Source organism: Felis catus, chromosome B4 (assembly GCF_018350175.1).
Source record: "Felis catus isolate Fca126 chromosome B4, F.catus_Fca126_mat1.0, whole genome shotgun sequence".
NCBI lineage: Eukaryota > Metazoa > Chordata > Mammalia > Carnivora > Felidae > Felis > Felis catus.
In genome coordinates, this window is record NC_058374.1 from 2,860,873 (window position 1) to 2,881,848 (window position 20,976).

A 20,976-nucleotide genomic window follows, 5' to 3' on the forward strand; every position below is an offset into this window, starting at 1 on the left:
TCAGGTCACGATCTCACCGTCCATGAGTTCGAGCCCCGCGTCGTGCTCTGTGGTGACGGCTCGAGCCTGGAGTCCGCTTTGGATTCTGTGTCTCCCTCTCTCTCTTCCCCTCCCCTGCTCATGCTCGCGCGCACTCTCTGTCTCTGTCTCTGTCTCTGTCTCTGTCTCTGTCTCTGTGTCTCTCTCAAAAATAAACATTAAAAATAAAAAAAATAAATTATGGAACGAGTAAATGAATTGTGAGGAGAATATAAATCTGTCAGGCAGAGGACAAGGAGCTTCCATACCTCCCTAGTCCCTAATGTGGGCGGGACAAAGCGACTTCCTTCCAAAGAAATCAGAAAAGAAAGGCAGGGGAAATTCTGGTAAGTTCTCGGTGCAGAAACCCAACAAACATGCCTCTTTCAGACGATCGAGATTGGCATCAGGAAGCTAAGACATGTTGATGGTACGTGTCCTTAGTGTGAGATAGTGAAAATGACACTCTGCACGGTGATTTTTTTCCCCCAAAATACCTAACCCTAGTGTAACAATGAGAAAAACAAAAGATGAATCCCAAGTGAGGGACATTCTACGAAACACCTGACCAGCCCTCAAGACTGTCACAGTCATCCAAACCAAGGGCAGTCTAGGAAAATGTCACAGCCAAGAGGGACCCGCGGAGACACGTAGACTCAAGTGTAACACAGACCAGAAAGGAGAGAATAGGTAAAAACTAGAGAAATCTGAGAACAGTAAGGGCTTTAGTTAGCAGCAAAGCAATAATAATGTACTGTTCTTTACAGGATGCAACACTAATCAGTAATTGTGACACATGTGCCCTACTGGTAAATTGCTTAAAATGGGGGTAATTGAATGTGAGGTCCATGTAAACTGTGCATTCTTTCCAAATTCGTGGTAAATCTAAAACTCTTCTACATTGAAAAGTGCATTCGAAAAGGCAACGCCTGGGTGGTGGGCTTAGAGACGGTCAGCAGAGCCACGGGGAAGGGCCAGCAGCCGGCGGGAGAGAGCCGGGCGAGAAAACACCTGCAGCTTTCTCAAAGCGAGGGACGCGGTGGCTTCCTTTCCTGTGTCCACTCGGCCTCAAGCATTTGCATGGAAACAAGATTTTGAGAAGGCTGCTTTCTCCGTGCGTTTCCCCCCGTGTAACTGAGCAAAGAGGCTGTCGGGAGCACGGTCACATTTTTATCGAGATGTGCGGGAATGTGTCAGCGTTGTCTCCACGGGCTGAAGCCACAGGCTCACCGACCTGTCCGGCAATCGGATGCGGGGACGGGACACTCGGGGCGCCCTCAGCCCAGGGAGGCGGGATCTGGCCACACTCCCATGGGCCCGAAGCTCACTGTACTCCCTGACACGTCTGCTCACCCCCGAGGAGCTGGCAGGGACTTTTCTCTTCTGTCCCCACGCGTGGATAACTGCCTCCTGACGGGCGCCGTTTGGACAAGTACAGGCTGACTGTGATATACAAAGGGCTCACGTTTGGACGAAGCAAGTCGGTTTCCCCTCCCGTGTCCATCTGTGTCTGGGGCACAGCCTCCGTGCTTCCTAGGACACCCCTCACAATTGCTAAATGAACCTGCACCAAAAACCTGGTCTGTTTCCATAGACACAAAATCTGGAGGGTCCCCGCCGGTCCACGGGCCCGGTGTTATCTGTCAACGATCTCTGATGCGGGGGTGATGAGCGTGTCCCTGCTGCTTCGCCTCTGCTTATCACCGCACACACTCTTGTGGAGTTATTCCGGACTCACAAGCATCTCGAAACGCAAGACACATTGATTTCCTCATTATGTCGGGAAATGGCAAGTGAAGCAAATTTCTAAACCCTTTCAAGCTCCGAGGTCTGTTCGGAAGTGATAAGGCAGGACACCATGGTGAGTCGTGCTGAGATCGTCCTCGGCGGAAGGACTTTTGTCCTGGAACGTCTTCCTCCGTCCACCAGGCACCGGGAGACGCGGGAAGGGGAGACGGGGCTCAAGGGCTAGTTCACCGAGCACGTGCCTCCAGACTTCACACGGCGACAGGCGGGGACAAGGCTCCTCGCTCGGCTGTTTCACACTGACCTGCTCCCCGCGCACTTCCCCTGACCTCCTGTAAAAGTTCACTTCAACACAGAGAGTAATTATTGTCATTAAGCACAGATGCATGATGGCTGTAGCCAACGTGCCATCAGGACTTTTAAAATCCAGCGTTAAATGTGCGAATCGCCCAGTGACGTGAAAACGTGTCATTTCTTATCACCTAAGGAGGGGAGGTCATCGAAAACAGAACGATGGCGGTCTGACTCAAAATGTTTCTTCTACGGGCCACCACGAGACATTCATCTTACAGATGCACTTTGCAGAGCAGGAATGCCAGAGGCTGGTAAGGGAAAGAAAGAAGAAGGATAACAGTAGCTTGGAGAATTATAAATTAAAAGGACAGTAGTGGGTGATCTGAAAGGTCAAAGGAATAAAAAGGAGGTCTTCTGAGAAGAATCCATTTCAGAACCGTGAGTGAAATTCTCTACGGGAAGTGGGAGAAATTTCATTCATGGTTGGGGTCCTTCTGACATTTCCATTAACTGAAAAAATATATATATAAAGAATCTAATCTGTACATATTTGCTTTATAAGTAAGAGAGGACAGCACGTTAAATGCCCTTGGACGTTATAATTAAACAGGATACAAAATACTGATTGGACCATAACCTGGTGCTTTTTTTTTTTTTTTCTGTTTAATTTCAGTAAGAATCTAAACATCCATGGACCATTGTGTGCGGCCCCATTTCTGCTGAGTCAGAAGGGACTGAAAACACTGCAACAGACAGGCAATTGGTTCCTAAAATTTTTGAAAGTTTTCATTTGTTTTAAGTCAATGTCATTTAATAGCTGTTAATTAAAGACAGAGTCAGGGTGCCTGGGCGGCTCAGTCAGTGAAACGTCCGACTTCAGCTCAGGTCATGATCTTGCGGTCTGTGAGTTCGAGCCCCGTGTCGGGCTCTGTGCTGACAGCACAGAGCCTGGAACCTGCTTCACATTCTGTGTCTCCCTCTCTCTCTGCCCCTCCCCCATTTGCAGTCTGTCTCTCTCTCTCAAAAATACATAAATGTTAAAAAAAATTTTTTTTAAAGATACAGGCAATACACCCCTATGTAAACACAGGGCTTGGAATAAATGAAGCTGAAGTGCTTGTTGCTGTCTCCTAAGCCTGTGATATAACGTATGTGACCATTCAACTCACATCCTTCCACATCCAATTCTACTCCTATTTTTTAGTGAAACAACCAGGAGTTTCAGGAAGGATAGACAGCCCCCCGGCTGGGCTACCATCCACTCCACGTAAAGATCAGCGTGGAGTAGAGACAGAGGTCATCACTGGGTGTGCCGAGTTCAGGAAGCCCCTCTGCATGTCTCAGATTCTAAGACCTAACTGCTACACCCCCTTCCCACATGAATAACCCAAGGAGTAGAGCGTTAAACAACCAAGTTTATGAAGCTACTCATCTTAGAGCTGAGACTCAAGCCCAGGTTTCCTGGAGTTCACACCCTCAGGAGGACACGGTGGCCATGCACACCCCCACGTGATCCCCATTCGTCCTACGACGTCACAAAGAGTCAAGGAAGGACTCTCTAAAACCATAAGCCCAGATTACCCTTGAGAGATAAAACTCACAATTTAATTAACTACATCATTGAATTTATTTATGCTAGATGGGGGCTTTGCTTTCAATAATCGCCTTTCTTTTTAATTTTTTTTTTCAACGTTTATTTATTTTTGGGACAGAGAGAGACAGAGCATGAACGGGGGAGGGGCAGAGAGAGAGGGAGACACAGAATCGGAAACAGGCTCCAGGCTCTGAGCCATCAGCCCAGAGCCCGACGCGGGGCTCGAACTCACGGACCGCGAGATCGTGACCTGGCTGAAGTCGGACGCTTAACCGACTGCGCCACCCAGGCGCCCCAATAATTGCCTTTCTTAATTTTTACTTTAAGACAGCCTGTTTCGAGTTGATGGGATTCTTTATTTTGTGGCATTCACACCAAAACAGGTCTAACATGGCTGTTTTCAATATCCTTGCCTTCCCTAAAATAACGTATAAATAACAATACTTTGTCAGAACGCCTCTGCGATGTTACATATTATCTTGACTTTCATGATGTCAAGTTTGTAAAAATTCTCGAAAGAGGAATGTGCTACACGCATTACTTGCTCACCTGAGGCTTACGTGTTGAGCGCCCAGGGAGGGACCGGAGATGAGGGGGCGCACCGCCCTCGAAGAGGCTGCATTTCTCCTGAGCTCACTTCTTGCTGTTGGGGAATCTAACGGTAGCCAAGTCGTTCAACAACCAGGCAGACAACGACCAGAGGGGGCGCTATACATGGGTGAAACAAATAAATAAGGAGAGTAATGAATGTATATGTTTCTTTTTCTTGTAACAGTATAAGCAAATGGGGTGCAGAGTCAGAGAATGGCCCCCCAAAACACCCTCATATACACACTGCACACACACACACGCACACCCATCCCCACACACAAATGGCTGCATCTACATTATTTGACCAAACATGTGAGACTCTAGGGCATGATCAGAATTCTGAGCTCCAAGTTCAGAGCTTTGGGGAGATTATGTTCATTTCAAGGAAATAAAATATCTACTTATTTCGAATAATGAAAATCACTGTCTTCCTCCGGAAATAGAGGAAATGCAATCAAGGTGCTAAGCCCCACTCGTCATGTAGCCCTGTGAAAGCGTCCCGATCATCAGAAATAATTCTGAGAAGTCCCTGAAGATGAAGAACGGGTCACAAATGGAGAACAATTTTCTTCCTTACAATCATATCCTTGCTAGTTTTCACAGCCAGAGATTTGTCCCTTCAAGTCAGATCTCCCTAAAAACTTTTAATGTTATTTTATCTATAATATTATATTGTTGTTTTTTATGTGACACGGGTTGGATTATATCACCTCCTACATAATAAGGTTCATTCACCAAAGCCCAGCTCCCTTCTCTTAATATGTTCGTTGTGCAGATGACCTCATCTTCTGTGAAGCAATGATCACCATGTTCATGTTACCTCTGTTAATTCCCAGGAGAGAGAATTCCCCACACGCAGACGGTCATCCATAAATGAAATGATAATGAAAGAAGAGGGACCCATGACCGAGCACCTTCTATGTGGTTGACAGCTTATTACATCATTGTCAACTGGCCAATTATTCTGAGAGAGAGAAAATAGGCTATGTATTTTACAAACAAGAAGTCTAAGAATCAGAGGTCAGAAGCCACTTGCCCTGGTTGGACACGATCCAAGGGTCACCATGGAGTTTTAACGGGGTCTCTGCTGCACCACAGTGTGCATGTTGAATGGAAAACCATGACACTGCCTCAGAACGGTCATTTAAAAAATACTTTAAGTGATTGCAACTTTGGCTTGCCATTAATGTCAAAAAAATAAATAAATAAGACAGTAAAGGGCATGTGGGATGAATTTCAGATGTGATCCTTACCCAGAGATCCCGCTGCAGTAGAGTAAACTGGACATTGAACACACACACACACACACACACACATACACACACACACACACACACACACACACATCAAAACAAGCTAAGATATATATTTGCCCCAAATAGTTGTATAAACAATCTAAAAATAAATACATGTCAAGTTTTTCATGAATTCATCAGGGATAAGAATGCATTGGGTTACTACATAGGAAAAAAAAGTATCTCTAAGGAAAAAGGCAGATTATGAAATAAGAACAAAGCAATACTTTAGTTTTGGCAAAAGACATATTTCAGTTGAAGGCAATGTGACAAGGTTTGGAGAAGGACATTGTGATATTGGACACCAAAAAAATCCTTCTGGTGAAGGGCCGTTCAGGGGCTCACTGTTAAGGAACGTAGGAAAAAACATGAAATGTCGCCGCAGAGAAATAAAACAGGCTCTGGTTTGTCTTCAGAATCAAGATGACAAAATACAGGCACGACTCTCTGGAGACCTATTGACAGAACTTCTACCGGGGTCACAGGTTAAGACGCACACTGTCAGGGACACGGTCCTGTTACACTCGGCTTGCGGAGCCCACAGAAGAGCCATGCCAACGCGTCAAAGACTCGAACGCAGGAAGTCACACTAGATGGTTTACTGGTATGTTCCATGAGCTGTGTGTTCCCTCAGCGGCTCCAAGTAAATCTCTCACTTTGGTTTCAAAGATCCCACATGCCAGGAAATGTCAGATTCTTAGCATCGTTCATTCCAGCAGGTCACGGAACTGGGGAGTTCGCGTTGCCAGGGGTCATTAGTATTTTGCTGCCTCTCTGGTGTCTGCTTCTCTGTTCACTACTGATCTTCGTGGAAAGAGCGTTAAGGGCCCAGCTGTCTGCACCTCTGAGAGAGGGCAAAGCGGACAAGAAACGGGGACGTGATCGCGTTTAGCAACGTGGCACAGTTGCCCCCTTTTCTTAGCCAGTAATAGTTCCCTTCTGAAGAGTTACACTGAAAAGTTTTGCAATAAAATTCAAATTAGTTATATAATTAAAGTTGATTATGTCAAAGGAGGAAGAGGACCTCATTTTGCAGCTTGTAATTCTAGAGTTTTCCAAATAATAATCGACACCATGTACAAACAAGCCCAATCATGGGAATGAGAGTAACTATCCTCACCTGACCCTGACACCGGCAGAGGTTGGCAAGAACAGTGTATCGGAGACCATAAACGCCTGTCCTCAACTGTAAGTTGAGGCACATCTATAGTCAAAATCGTACACCAAGGGCCACCTTTCTGTGACACATTTCCAGGCCAGCCTGAAAGCAGAAGTGAATTGTGGAGAACACTGTCACATAATGCTGTCCGATGTCACCCTCATCTTGCACATTCCTTGTGAGCTCCCTCCGCACCCAGAGTCACGTTCTTCTCAGTTTCTCCATCTCGGTTTTCTTCTTAATTAAAAAAAAAATTTTAATGTTTACCTACTTTTGAGAGAGAGAGAGAGAGAGAGAGAGAGAGAGAGAGCAGGGGAGGGGCAGAGAGAGAGGGAGACACAGAATCCGAAGCAGGCTCCAGGCTCTGAGCTGTCAGCACAGAGCCCGACGCGGGGCCCAAACCCACAAACTGTGAGATCATGACCTGAGCCGAAGCCAGACGCCTAACTGACTGAGCCACCCAGACGCCCCTCCACCTCTGTTTTTTATCACTATTATTATTTGTTTCATGTTGCCATTTAAATATCTGCTGTGACTTCTGTTTTCAGAACTGAACCTGGTCTCCCCACCTTGTCACAGCGCAAACAGGACATCCTATTAGCCCTGCTCTGGCATTCAGCACTACCACACCTTGAAAGAAATAGGTCTAAAATAATTTTGAGTTAGTTATATTTCAATGTGGATGCTATTTTCTGAATTTCTATATGTTTCCTGGCTTCTCCCCTCCCCCTGCCTGCAAACCCTTTGAGAGTGGAGATCACAGGGCGGGCGACTGAACGAGTGGCCTGCCTGAGCCACCGGCCCCAGTTCATAGCTGTGTTCTCAAGGCTGCTCTTGAAAGAAGAAGCTAACCAGAATCTTAGTTACCTGACACAGCAAGTGAGTCAAGAACCTAATATTTGAAGCTTCTTTTTTTTTAAAATAGCCTGACAAAATCATGCAATCGGTGAAATGGGTGAGACTCATTTTTACTCCATTATTTAGTTTCTTCCCGTCTTTCTGCGAAAGAAAACTAGGTCAGCAAAAATGTGAAAGTGTTGTATAATAATCACTACAAATCACTTAGAGTTCTGGTTCAAGGGGTTTTAACCTGGTAATAAATTATCCTTCTGAGATGAGACTCGGAGTTAATTATGTCCATTACTCTAATTTTATTTAATATCTGGAGGGGAAATAAGGAGAAGAGATCCCAGATAACTCAGCCCTGAAAGCCCTCTGTATTTTCCCTCTAGTATATTGAAGGATGTTCTGAGTGTCCTACAGTCCCCGGCGGTCGGGCCTTTCATTTTATGCTGAACAAAGAACCCAAAAATGAACTGGCAGGAGGGCGGAGAAGTAATTTTTCTATTTGTAGGCGTCCGTGGAAACTGCCTCTTTGTCATCATGGCTCCACCCAGGTCGTTAGTAAAGGGATCTTTCCTTCCCAGCCAGGTGCTGAATATTCAGTCTGCCCGGGGTTCTCTCTGCCTCTGGACCTGGCTCTTGAAAGCCGTAAAAGCCTAATTAACCAGAAACCACATAATCAATCAGAATTCTCCCTGGCAGAACAGGTGAGTCACAAAAATCATAAGGAAGCTGGATCAGGAATTCAGACCAAAAAAAAAAAAAAAATGCTAATATCCTGTGCCTGAGAACCCAATCAAACACCTACGCTTCCTCTATATAATGAAATGGGGTTTCTTCATAATTACCCTGACAGACCTCGAGAACTTCAGTCATTAAAAAGATTCAATTATGGTTATTAGTCTGTACTTAGTTGTGATGGAAATGTAACTCGACTATTTTAGAGTGATTTCTAACCACTCAGGCTTAAAAAGAATGGTTTCTCCGACAGACCGTCTCATTGCACAACAGGCACGGGTGACTCCCGACGACATTGGCTCTACGGCTCTGGGGCAGTAAAAGTCTATCCTGTACACGCCGATCGCGACACAGACTTGAAATACATACAGCTGGAAATTTTCTTACAGTGCATGGAAAGGATTTTTTTTTTTTCCAAAAAGCTGTTAACATCTGTGTCCTCCAAGCTTAATCTCTGTTTTTTTTCTTTTTTTTTTTTTTTTTTTTTTTTGCATTTCTTAATTTTTGGCGGATTAGGCCCGATCTTCTCTTTTATGCTGTTATCAACGGCAAGATAAACCTTTAATGCCTTCCTGTCAGAGCCGAAGGTGATATGCAAATGAGAAGCTCGCAGGTAGTTTGTGCCCCACCTACACTGTGTTGCCAGAGCCCGGCTGGTTTTCAGTGGCACACGCCCGTGACTCTGCCCCGCGTCCTGTCTCCCCGGAGCCTGTCTAGAAAACCGAACATCTCAGTGGAAGGGGTTTGCTGAGTGGCTCTCACAGGGTCAGTGACACGGGAGACGGCGGAGCGCTCTCTGACGGCCGCCCCTGGGTGCTAAGGTGCTAAGGAAAGTCCACTCTTCTTCCTGGTGGCACGTCCCACACGGATACATGGAGCAGGTGGCAGTGCTGCCTCCCAGGAAGATTGTCCAGGAGACTCCGCATCAGCGGTGGCCTCGCCTGGACTGAGGTCCCCTCCCTTTCCATCGGGCTTGCTGGCGCCTTGCGCAGGGGTGAGGGGAGCCCACCGCACGCGGGCCTTGGCTTCTCCCCAGCCCATCCCCACATTCACGGGCCAACACAATCGCTCCTCGGGGGCAGATTCACAGGCGGGGGACCAGCATCCTCACTGCAAGGTCAGCTCCCGTGGCACCGAGAGCGCTCACTGTGGAATCTCTCTGCTCAGAAACACCAGGATGCAGGGGGAGCTCACCCTGTGGTTGCGTTAATGTTTGTAGGGATCGCAAGTCACAGTTTCTTCAAAACATTTAATAAAAAGGAGGGGCGCCTGGGGGCTCAGTCGGTTGAGCGTCCGACTTCGGCTCAGATCATGATCTCACGGTTCGTGGGTTCGAGCCCTGTGTCGGGCTCTGTGCTGACAGCTCGGAGCCTGGAGCCTGCTTCGGATTCTGTGTCTCCCTCTCTCTGCCCCTCCCCTGCTCACACGGTCTCTCGCTCTCAAAAATAAATGAACACAAGAAAATTTTCTTTAATATTTAGAAAAGAGAGGATACTGTTAGTGAGGAAGGCCCCAGTGTGGCGGCTGGATTCGGTTCGGGACCTCAAGGGACAGGCACCATCCATCTTGTTCCTCTGCCATCAATTCCGGACGATCCCTTCCACCTGCGTTCTGTCTCTCTCCTCCTGGGGTAACCTAACTGCTTGGTCCATTACGGCCTGAGCTCCTGCCCCAAAGACCTCGCTCCAGAAACAAGGGGGCCTGTATTGTGATGCATCCGTTTGGGGTTTCCTCCATCCAATCTGGTGTGGGAGGGGCGTACAGTCAAGCTCTGGGGAGGCCCCTCCTTGGTGGCAGATGTCCTCTCTCCTCTGTGCACACACTTGGGGGGGAGGCCACAAGGTCTCTTCCTCTCTTAAAAGGACAACAGACCTGTAGGATTGGGTCTTGCCTTCATGACCTCACTGAAATTTAATCACCACCCCCATAGACCTTATCTGCACACAGCCCCCCTGGGGTTACTGCTTCAGCATGAGAATTTGGGGTTGGGGGACACAATTTGTCCGTAATCAAAGGGATGTAATCAGATGAGAATGTTAGATTTTTCTGGAAAGAGAATACATGAGGACGGAACACTAGGTCTAGAAACGAGGGAGGTTGTGTGAGAAGCTCTGCACGGGTGCCACATGTGGTGGGCTGGAACCGAAGTCAGGGGCTGCCTTAGGGGACAGGACCTGTGAGCAGAGGCGGGGGTGGGGCAGCGGTCCACAAGTCAAGCACCTGTTCTTCTGGAGAATGATGTTGGTTCCAGAAGGCGGAAGAGCCAGGCAGCCGCTTCTGATAGTGGAGCCGTCTGTGAGGCCCCAAGATCTACCAGCTGCTGCAAAGCGGCCGGGGGCTGAGGGCGCAGGCAGGGTCTGGGGCAGGGCGGCCTGCGCGCCCAGCCTGGGTTCTCGGACACTCGAGGGTAAGGCTCCCGCTGGAGATACCGGGGTAAAACTGTACTTACCTGGGTCTTGGAGACGCCGGAGGCCTGGCAGAAGCAGTGCTATTCCACGGCCCCAAACAAGCTGGGACGCCAAAACAGATCAGCCCCAAATCCCCCGTTTCCCTCTCCTAATGGGGCTAAGCACAGTCACAGCGTCGACCGTGAGGGATGAGGTGGAGAGTCATGTGAACTCAAGCTTGTTTACACCTGCCAGCTTAATGTCCCAATCAGAGTGTCCTATAACTAAACTTTGTAATGATGCAGAATTTTGTTGTTTTGTCAGCAGAGTGACTATTTCATATTGCCCAAGAAGAGCTACAAGAGGGAAGATGCTGCCCTGTAATATTCGATGAACTGAGTTAATCCATGAGGAGACTCCCGAAAGCTCATGCTGATGGAGATGCTCCAGTAATTCTGAGATCCAGTGGACAGCCAGTTTATCTATCTATCTATCTATCTATCTATCTATCATCCATCCATCCACCTTATCTATCAATCTACCAATCTTTCTATCATCTATCCACCCATCCAACTATCTATCTATAATCTATCTATCATCCATCCATCCATCCATCCATCCATCCATCAATCCACCTTATCTATCTATCTATCTATCTATGATCTATCCATCCATCCATCCATCCATCCATGCAACTATCTATCTATCTATAATCTATCCATCCATCCATCCATCCACCTTATCTATCTATCTATCTATCTATCTATCTATAATCTATCCATCCATCCATCCATGCAACTATCTATCTATAATCTATCTATCCATCCATCCATCCATCCATCCACCTTATCTCTCTCTATCTACCTACCTACCTATCTATCCATCATCCATCCATCCACCTTATCTATCTATCTATCTATCTATCTATCTATCATCTACCCATCCATCCATCCCTCTTATCTATCTATCTATCTATCTATCTATCTATCTATCTACCTATCTATCCATCTATCATCTATTCATCCATCCACTCTATCTATCCATCTATCTCTATCCATCCGTCTATCTAACTATCTATCTATCCACCATCTATACCTATAACATTAACAAATTTAACTTGGAGAAGCAGGTCTTGAGCCAGACTACAATGTTTGTTCTGAGATGCTTGTGTCATGGGGGTGCTGGATATGGGGATGCATTGAGGAAAAAGGAAGCAGAGGGAGATCCCAGGGAAACTCAACATATAAAGCTGGGGAAGTATGCTCCAGAAATGAGAAGATTGATTTTCAATGATTTTATGCAGTGAAAAGACATAATATTTTAAGAAAAAACAAATATAAAGGAGAGAGAGAACTTCAGGCAAAGGAGAGTTTGCTAAAGAAAAAAAAAATGCAGATTTTTTTTGTATTTTTACATTGTGGTATCAATATTTTTAGTATCTTATGTGTTAATATAAATCTTTTAGTATTGTCAGTGACCCATGAGTTTTGGGCATACATCATGAAGAGTGGACAACAGTGTGATATGAAAATCAAATCATTTTAAAACCATGGTCAATATTTTCAGGTCGATTTTTAGATATTATTAAAACAGCTACAATAACAAAACTGAAGATCTCTGAGGCGGTCTATAACATCTATCAACTATCTTCCGTGTTCTTAAATCATTATTCAATAGCCTTTTAAGTCTATTGATCTGAAGTATTTTATCAGTAATGCCACTAGCATCACCAGTAATAATGACCATTGATCAGGTACGTAATATTTGCTGGGATAAGTGCTAAAATAATTTCTATTTATAACCTCTCTTCCACACAACTATCTTTAAGATGAAATTATCTTTCCTATTTTATTTATTTAAAAAGATTAAGTAAGTTGGTTGAGGGCACACAGTAAGCATTGGATTTGTAGTTTTGCACACAGGTTAGCCCTTTTTGAAGAAACTAATTTATTTATTTTCCCTATTCAGGAGCTCTTCTGCAAAGATAGTTTGTTATCTGCTTTTTTTGGAAAGGAAATATCTGTGAATGGTTTACTGTGTCTGCCCCTGAGATATGAATGGGTTTTAATCAGTGAGCGGTACCTGGTACTCCCGCTGGTGGAACAAAGACTTCCTTACGTGATGCAGGAAATTGTGTTCCTCCCTGAAGAAAGGCACACACTGGGTTTCATGTTGTGCTCTGGGGCTGTGTAACCTATGCCCACAAAAACCCTGTACTTAGCTGAACACTCTAATGCCACATCTTGAAATTCTTAGCGATTTTATCTTTGAAACTCCTTGTAATTCACATCTGATGAGACAAGGGGCACGTGTGTGAGCAGAGAATGTGCCCAGCCTTCAGTGTCGCCCCTCGCTCACCCAGCATCTGTGACACTCCAGAGTACGCACTCTGGTGGGCCCACGATGTGTGGGAATTCACAGGGACTCGAAGTGAGTCCAAGGTAAGTGTGGAATATCCGTAATGAGGCCAGTGGGGCCCCTAGCCACCCTGACCGGCCACCTTCTCCACTCAGATGAGTACTGGGTAGAACCTGCACACGAGCCATTCACAGTCTCAGAAACACGACTACGCAGGGGCTCTAGCACAACCCTCCTGTCCTGTGTCACTTCCCTGAATTAATCAAACATCTGTGCCAAAAATGCTGATGTGAGACGAAAGACAAGGATAGGGAAAACCATACTTGTTCTTCCTTGGAATTGCCCACTGCTCCCCAGTGAGTTGGAGACAGAGACGGCGTTCACATATCGAGCCCATGACAAGAGCGGAAATAAGAACAGCTCACTTTCGTCCGTGTGTCCTGTTCAGCTAAGGATGGAGTCCATCTGCACGTATGAGCCACGAAACAGAAGTTGTGGAATTTCCAGGACTCATCACACAGGTTTACGATTTCATGTGCATTTACAAATGGAATGGGAGGCTGCCGTGACTGGTGTGGTCATGGGTGGCATGTGGATAGAGTTACAGGTGGATGGGCACCTGGAAACCATGACCCACCAGGAAAAAGGGACACCGCTGGCACGAGTTCTAAGCCCATTCTCAAATAAAAGGGGCCAAGTGCTCCTCGGGGAAGTGGGAGGTCCAAAGACAGGGTAGGAAACATACGGGATTATCTAGCACTGTAGTGTTAGAAATTCGAGGCCTCCTCAAAAAAAATAAATAAAATAAGACCAAAACCATAGTAAAAAATACAATGAAAGGGGAATGTCAAAGGGACACAAGAGCCAAAAGGAATACTTTTTGGCTTAGAAATTGGATTCCTATTAAAAGATATGGGGTGCCTGGGTGGCTCAGTTGAGCGTCTGACTTCGGCTCAGGTCATGATCTCACAGCTCATGAAATCGAGCCCCACGCCGGGCTCTCTGCTGACAGCTCAGAGCCTGGACCCTGCTTCAGATTCTGTGTCTCCCTCTCTCTCTCTGCCCCTAACCCACCCGCATTCTGTCTCTGTCTCTCTCAAAAATAAATAAACATTAAAAAAAAAGATATGAATTGTCCAAGTGGATTAAAAAAAAAATGAAGTCCCAAATGTTTTTTTGGATCTAAAGTGACATCTAAAGTGACACTTCATCCAACAACAGCAGGCCACACATTTTTCTCAAGGTCACGTGGAACATTTACCAAGATAGACCATATTCTGGGACATAAGCTTCAACATAAAATAAAAGATAAGATAAACAAAAGTAGAAATACAAAGTATGCCTTAAGACCACAATGAAAAAAAGAAAATCCAGGAATCAGCAACAGAGACAGTTGGAAAAGTCTGAAGTACTTGGACATTTAAAAAAGAAAAAAACAAAGACTTTTCAATAACCTATAGGTCAACTCAGAAATCTCAAGAGAAATGAAAAAATATATACTTTTATCTAAATTATAGGGGCGCCTGGGTGGTGCAGTGGGTTAAGCGTCCGACTTCAGCCAGGTCACGATCTCGCGGTCCGGGAGTTCGAGCCCCGCGTCCTGTGAGTTCGAGCCCCGCGTCAGGCTCTGGGCTGATGGCTCAGAACCTGGAGCCTGTTTCCGATTCTGTGTCTCCCTCTCTCTCTGCCCCTCCCCCGTTCATGCTCTGTCTCTCTCTGTCCCAAAAATAAATAAAAAAAACGTTGAAAAAAAAGAAAAAAAAATTAAAAAAAATAAATTATAACAAAAATAAAAGTTGTTTAAATCTGTGGCATATAGTTAAAAGCAATACTTGGAGGGAAATCTATAGCATTGAATGCATCTATTAGAAGAGAGTAGGGTGCCTGCGTGGCTCAGTCAGTTAACTGTCAGACCAGCTCAGGTCATGATCTCTCAGTTTGAGAGAGAGCGCGGAGCCCGCTTCAGACGCCCCGTCTCCCGTTCTCTGCCCCTCCCTCGCTCCCTCTCCCTCTCCCTCTCCCTCTCAACAATAAACATTAAAAAAAAAAGAGCGAAGATCTAAAATCGATACCCTAAGCTTCCTCCTTAGTAAAGTAGGAGAAGAGAAGTTTAAACCCTAAGGCAATCAGAACAGAAAATAATAAAAATCAGAGCGTCAATCAATACCATTGAAAATAAGGAAACCATAAGGGAAATCAATGGCAACAAAAGCTGGTGTTTGAAAGCATCGGTAAAGCCGAGAAAGCTCTGCACAGACTCACCAAAAAATAAGGGAGAGAAGGTACAAATTTCTAATGTTGTAAAAGAAATGACTGATCCCATAAACATTACAAGAAGAGGAAGGGTGAATTATGGTTTCGATAACTTCAATAGACACAAACGTCCAACTCGCCCAAGAAGAAAATAGGCTCTTTCAAGAGGCTTCTATCTATTAACCAAAGTAAACTGAGAACTACTTCCCGAAAAAGAAATCACCAGGCCCAGATGGTTTCATTGGTGACTTCTATCAAACAGTTAAGGTAGAAATGATATCAACTCTCCACAATTTCTTCCAGAGATTAAAAGCAGAGACAACACTTCCTAACTCATTCTGTGAGGCCAGAATGACCCTGATATCAAAACCAGATAAAGACATTGCAAGTCAAGAAAAACAAAAACCAGTATTACTCAGGAACCAAAATCCACAAAAATACATTAGCGATATAATCCAACAATATATAAAAATAATTACATGCCTTAACAGGAGAGGATGTTTCCCAGCCATGTGAGACAGGTTTAGAATTTAAAAATCAATCAGTACAATGCACCGTATCAGCCAGCTAAAGAAAAAAAAAATCGTGTTTCTCAGTCCCAGAAAGAGAGATGTATCTCAAAATCCTTCATGACTATTGAAGTCAGATTTCAGATTGATTCTGACTTTCCTACTTGCTGAAACAAAGAAGTATATACATATCTGATCCAGTATGTGAAAATCTCATGACAAAACAGAGAAGTGATTTTTCTTATCGTTTTCAGGAATTTTCTTCAATTAGACAGGATTAAAAATGTAGATGCTCTAACATTAGTATCAGTTGAACTTGTGATTAATATTTTTTTTTAGCTGACTCCATATTACACTTGATATGAGATGGAATTCTATAGAAGTGAAAGTTGCAGACACTTTCTTAGGAATAACTAAAATGCCAATTTTTTGAGAGCGAGAGAACATGAGTGGAGTAGAGGGAGAGAGAGAGAGAGAGAGAGAGAGAATCCCAAGCAGGCTCCACACTCAGCACAAAGCCCAATGCGGGATTCAATCCCACAAACCATGAGATCATAACCCAAGCTGAAATCAAGAGTTGGACGCTTAACCAACTGAGCCACCCAGGTGCCCCAACAGAATCTCTCTCTAAAACCGGCCATTGACCATGACTATTGCTGAGCTCAATTAAGCAATGTCTTTCTGGCTTCTCTACCCTGTTTGCCCATCACCGACCATCCTGTCCATTTACTGTGTTGCATTGGAACATGTATTTTAAAAATACATTAAATACCAACATTCCTGTGCTTGAAACCATTCCATACTGTCTCATTGCACTTAGAATGCAATCAGATTCCTGTAAGGTCCCCCCTGAGACTCCACCCCTGTCTGTCTCTCCACGTTTATTTCTCACGTTTTTCTTTTTTCAGGAAGATCCATCCATGTTGGATTTGTCCCAGCTTCTTCCTTCTTCCCCCTCCCACTCCTCCCCCACCTTCCCTTCCTCATCCTCTTCTCTTTCTTCTCCTTCTCCTCCCTCTCCTCCAGCTCCCCCTCCTCCCCCTGCTCCTCCTCCCCCTTCTTCTTATTGCGATAAGAACACTTAGCATGAGATTTATCCTCTTAGCAGAATTTTAAGTGCACGATACAATATTGTTAACAACAGCCACTATGTTGTACAGTGGATCTTCACTTCTTCGTGATAATGAAAGAAAAATACTCAGAAGTGGGATTGCTGGATTATATAGTTATTCTATTTTTAAATTATTTGTTTTATTTTATTTTTTTAAACCTCAATAATGTTTTCCATAATGGCTGTACCATTTTACATTCCCAGCAACAATTACAAGGGTTCTAGTTTCTTTTTATCCTCGCCAAAACTTTTATATAGATATGGATAAGTAGATAAACAGATAGATAGATAGAGAGACAAACTTTTTTTTTGACAACAGCCATCACTCCTGGAAGAAAATCTAGGGAGAAAGCTTCATCACATTCATCCTGATGATAAATTTTTGGGTATGACACCAAAAGCACAAACACCAACAACAACAAAATAGGCCACGGGACCACATCACATGAAAAAGCTTCTGCACCACAAAAGAAACAATCAATGGAATGAACAGGTAACCTAAGAAATGGAAGAAGATATTTGCAAGCCACATATCGGACAAAAGGTTAATATTCAGAACATATAAGGAAAAACTACAGCTCAACAGGAAAAAGAATTTGATGTACCAGGGGGAACATGACTTGAAGAGACATTTCTACAAAGAAGATAAACAGATGGTCAAAACTACATGAAAAAATGCTCAATGTCCCTAATCACCAGGGACGTGAAATCAAAGCATCATGGGGCACTGCCTCCTTCCTGGCTTCTTCAGCACGCCTCGAGGCTCCAAAGACTCTCCCGAGATGCTCCCTTCTCTCCTCTCTGCCCACGGCCATCTCCTTCCCTTCCTTACAGATGCTTTTCCTCACCACTGCTCTTGGATCGTATTCTATTGTCTCATTTATCTCCTTCAAAACATTCATTTAAAACTACAGCTTTTTTTTTTAAATTGATATGCCTTCTATCATGCTTATTGTCCAATGGGATATAGAACCTATGAGGACAGGGCTTGTTTGCAAGCATGACCCAATGTTTGATACAAAGTAGGTGCTAAATACACGGTTGTTAAGATGGTAATTCAGACCAGAGCTGTGCAGCCCGCCCTAGTGAGGAGAGAGTGGGATTTCTCCCTTCAGTTCTTATTTAACGTTTATTTATTTTTGGGACAGAGAGAGACAGAGCATGAACGGGGGAGGGGCAGAGAGAGAGGGAGACACAGAATCGGAAACAGGCTCCAGGCTCTGAGCCATCAGCCCAGAGACCGACGCGGGGCTCGAACTCACAGACCGCGAGATCGTGACCTGGCTGAAGTTGGACGCTTAACCGACTGCGCCACCCAGGCGCCCCCTTCAATTCTTATTTAAAGTGTGGTTTAGTGACTCTGATTCTGGCAAAGTACCACAGTAGCAAATGTGTTGTCCAGAAGAATATCCTTCTGAATCGTGATTTTCAGGGCCCCCTTGGGTTCTCTATTGCCTCCAGAAGTGCCACAGAACAGGGCAGAAGTGGGGGTGGGGAGGCGGGTGACCGCAGGTCTTGGGGCCCCTCAGTCTGCCCCCGCATCACTGGCAGATGCTTAGTGGTGCGTGTGCAGCCTCCACATCAGATAAGGTGACAAAAAGGATGTATTGCCACCAAAAATATCCTTGAAAACACAGATCTAGACATATAGAAGTAGATTGCTAAAGTGGCTTCACATGCATTTTGATGAATTGAGACATCTCTCTAGATAATTCAGTTTTAACTGGAATACTGAATATATTTATAATTAGTAAGGTCTCGGGCATGAATTAGGCAAACTATTCTATGACCTGCTAGCTCAGCCTGGGCGGTGCAGAGCCGTACTAAATGCGGTAGGGTGTAAGTTTGCTAACACTTACCGTGGCTCACTGCGGCTCACGTCCTTTGTTCCTCTTGGTCTCCTGGTTAGGACTCGTGTGGTGATGCTGTCTCCAGGGTAGCAGCCCCGACCATCTGAGCCTCAGGACCAGCTCTATTATCCTCTGTGCTTAGATGTACTTCAGACAGGTTTTTATCTATGCATTCACCATTTGGGAAGGCTGTGATCATTCTGTCGGAGAAGAGAACACAAAAAGTCCTGAAAGATACCCAAAATGTGTGAAGAGGCTCCTGATTCCAATTAGCATCTGACATTAGAACCGCCCTCACCACCACCGTCACAGCCTTTTCCACCATACCACTGGAGTTAGAAGTGACTTGTAGCCACTCTCCCAGGCAATGCTGGCTGTTTTCATCAGACAGTAGCATCACCCTGAATCCCAACTTCACCCTGACTAAACCACTCGAATGGGCCTGAGGAAATTCACGCATTCAGGATTCAATTCTGCCCCAAATCTGAGAGCCGAAAGACTCAGAAAAGAAGGCGTAGGGCGGAAGATCGGGAAAGAGACTGGCTGTCTAGGTTCCAAACTATAATTGCCTAAAGTTCCAAGGGCGTTCTTTAGAAACTCCAGCACCACTGGCAAAATCAATTCATGGATGGTCAATTGAGTAATTACATCTCAAGTAGCACAAAGTTAAAAAATCTGTACAGGAAACTTATTTTGAGGAAGATCAATAACAACTGCTTGTTGTAAATGTCACAAAGTTATCAGAAAAGCAGTGTTCTTTTCGATGGAGAACAAAACCGTAAATTAGGCCCAGGAAAGGCGAAGATGGTCTACAGGATGTAATGGCTCATATGACTAAGCCCACCAAGAGTTAGCCCATGAACGCACAAAGCACCGGCACCAAGTACAGCAGATGAGCCCTACAATCACGAACGTCGCATGATGAAAACGAACAAGGTAAGTACGAGAACCAAGACTGAGAGATTCAGCTGATCGGCTAAGACAACTAAGGGTGCATCAGTAGAGGCACTGGTGTGGTTACAGCAGCAGAATGTACCGTAAAGGTAAGGGGAAAGAAATCTGTGACTCTGTCTGAAAAAACGCTAAATCGTTCAGTCTCCATCGCCGTGACCTCACAGCGGCAGACGGCAAAGGAGCCAATTAAGCCAGAAAACATCAATATCTGCCTGAAAGATTGTTGGTGAATTTCAAGAAGCTGCTATAAAGATTTTGAGAATTTTCCCCAAGACTTAATGTCTGGAAAGAAATCATTAGTTATTTCACTATATTGGAGGGCAGAAGGAAAAAAAAAATTGCTTAAGTACAATAAGACTATGAGAGTAAAGAGCAGTTCCTCTGTTCATTATTAATATTTGATTAGGAAAAAAGATCCCTGGGCTGGAAATCAATAGTTCAGGATCAGCTACTAATTATCTGTTTGGCCTTGGGCAAAATACTTAATATTTCTTGGCGTCAGCTTTCTCCATTATAAAATCAGGTGGGAGGGTGGACCAGGCAGAGCACAGAGGATTTTCAGGACTACAAAAGCACTCTGCGGTGTTATCACGATGGATACGCATCATCGTACATCTATTCATTGCACCAAGAGTGAGTCCGCAGGTAAACCGTGGACTCTGGGTGCAGATGACGTGCCCGTGTGGGTCACCAAGCGTGACAAACGTACTGCCTGGCAGGCACGTGGACAGTGGGGGCAGCCGTGCACGTGTAGAGACAGGGGCAGCTTGTATTTTCTTAATGTTCCCGTCAACCTAAAATCTCTCTACAAGTACGGCGTCCGAACTCTGCAGCCCTGCTGGAGTGGTGGGATCCCAGGGCCTCGGAGGTAGAAGAACCACGCGGGAGGAAGGAAAATGACACACATGCATCCGTGGTTATCAAGAAGCCCTTTCTAACCCAGAATTCTGCTTTTCTCTGGGGGCAGATTTCCTTTGAAGTAGTTCCATTGATGAAAATAGACTTGAGGGGTGCCTGGGTGGCGCAGTCGGTTAAGCGTCCGACTTCAGCCAGGTCACGATCTCGCGGTCCGTGAGTTCGAGCCCCGCGTCGGGCTCTGGGCTGATGGCTCAGAGCCTGGAGCCTGGTTCCGATTCTGTGTCTCCCTCTCTCTCTGCCCCTCCCCTGTTCATGCTCTGTCTCTCTCTGTCCCAAAAATAAATAAACGTTGAAAAAAAATTAAAAAAAAAAAAAAGAAAATAGACTGGAAAAATGATGACCTCAGTGGTCTCTTATA

The 20,976-nt window shown here is 45.1% G+C and overlaps 1 long non-coding RNA gene across 1 annotated transcript; it reads right to left on the bottom strand.

Moving 5' to 3' along the window:
• Window positions 1–2,284: 2,284 nt before the first annotated feature.
• Window positions 2,285–19,079, bottom strand: LOC123386418. The gene is made up of 3 exons (XR_006600238.1): window positions 18,756–19,079; window positions 4,202–4,360; window positions 2,285–2,366 (listed from the first exon to the last, which is right to left on the bottom strand). It is a non-coding gene; the product is annotated as an uncharacterized LOC123386418 (long non-coding RNA).
• Window positions 19,080–20,976: the final 1,897 nt, after the last annotated feature.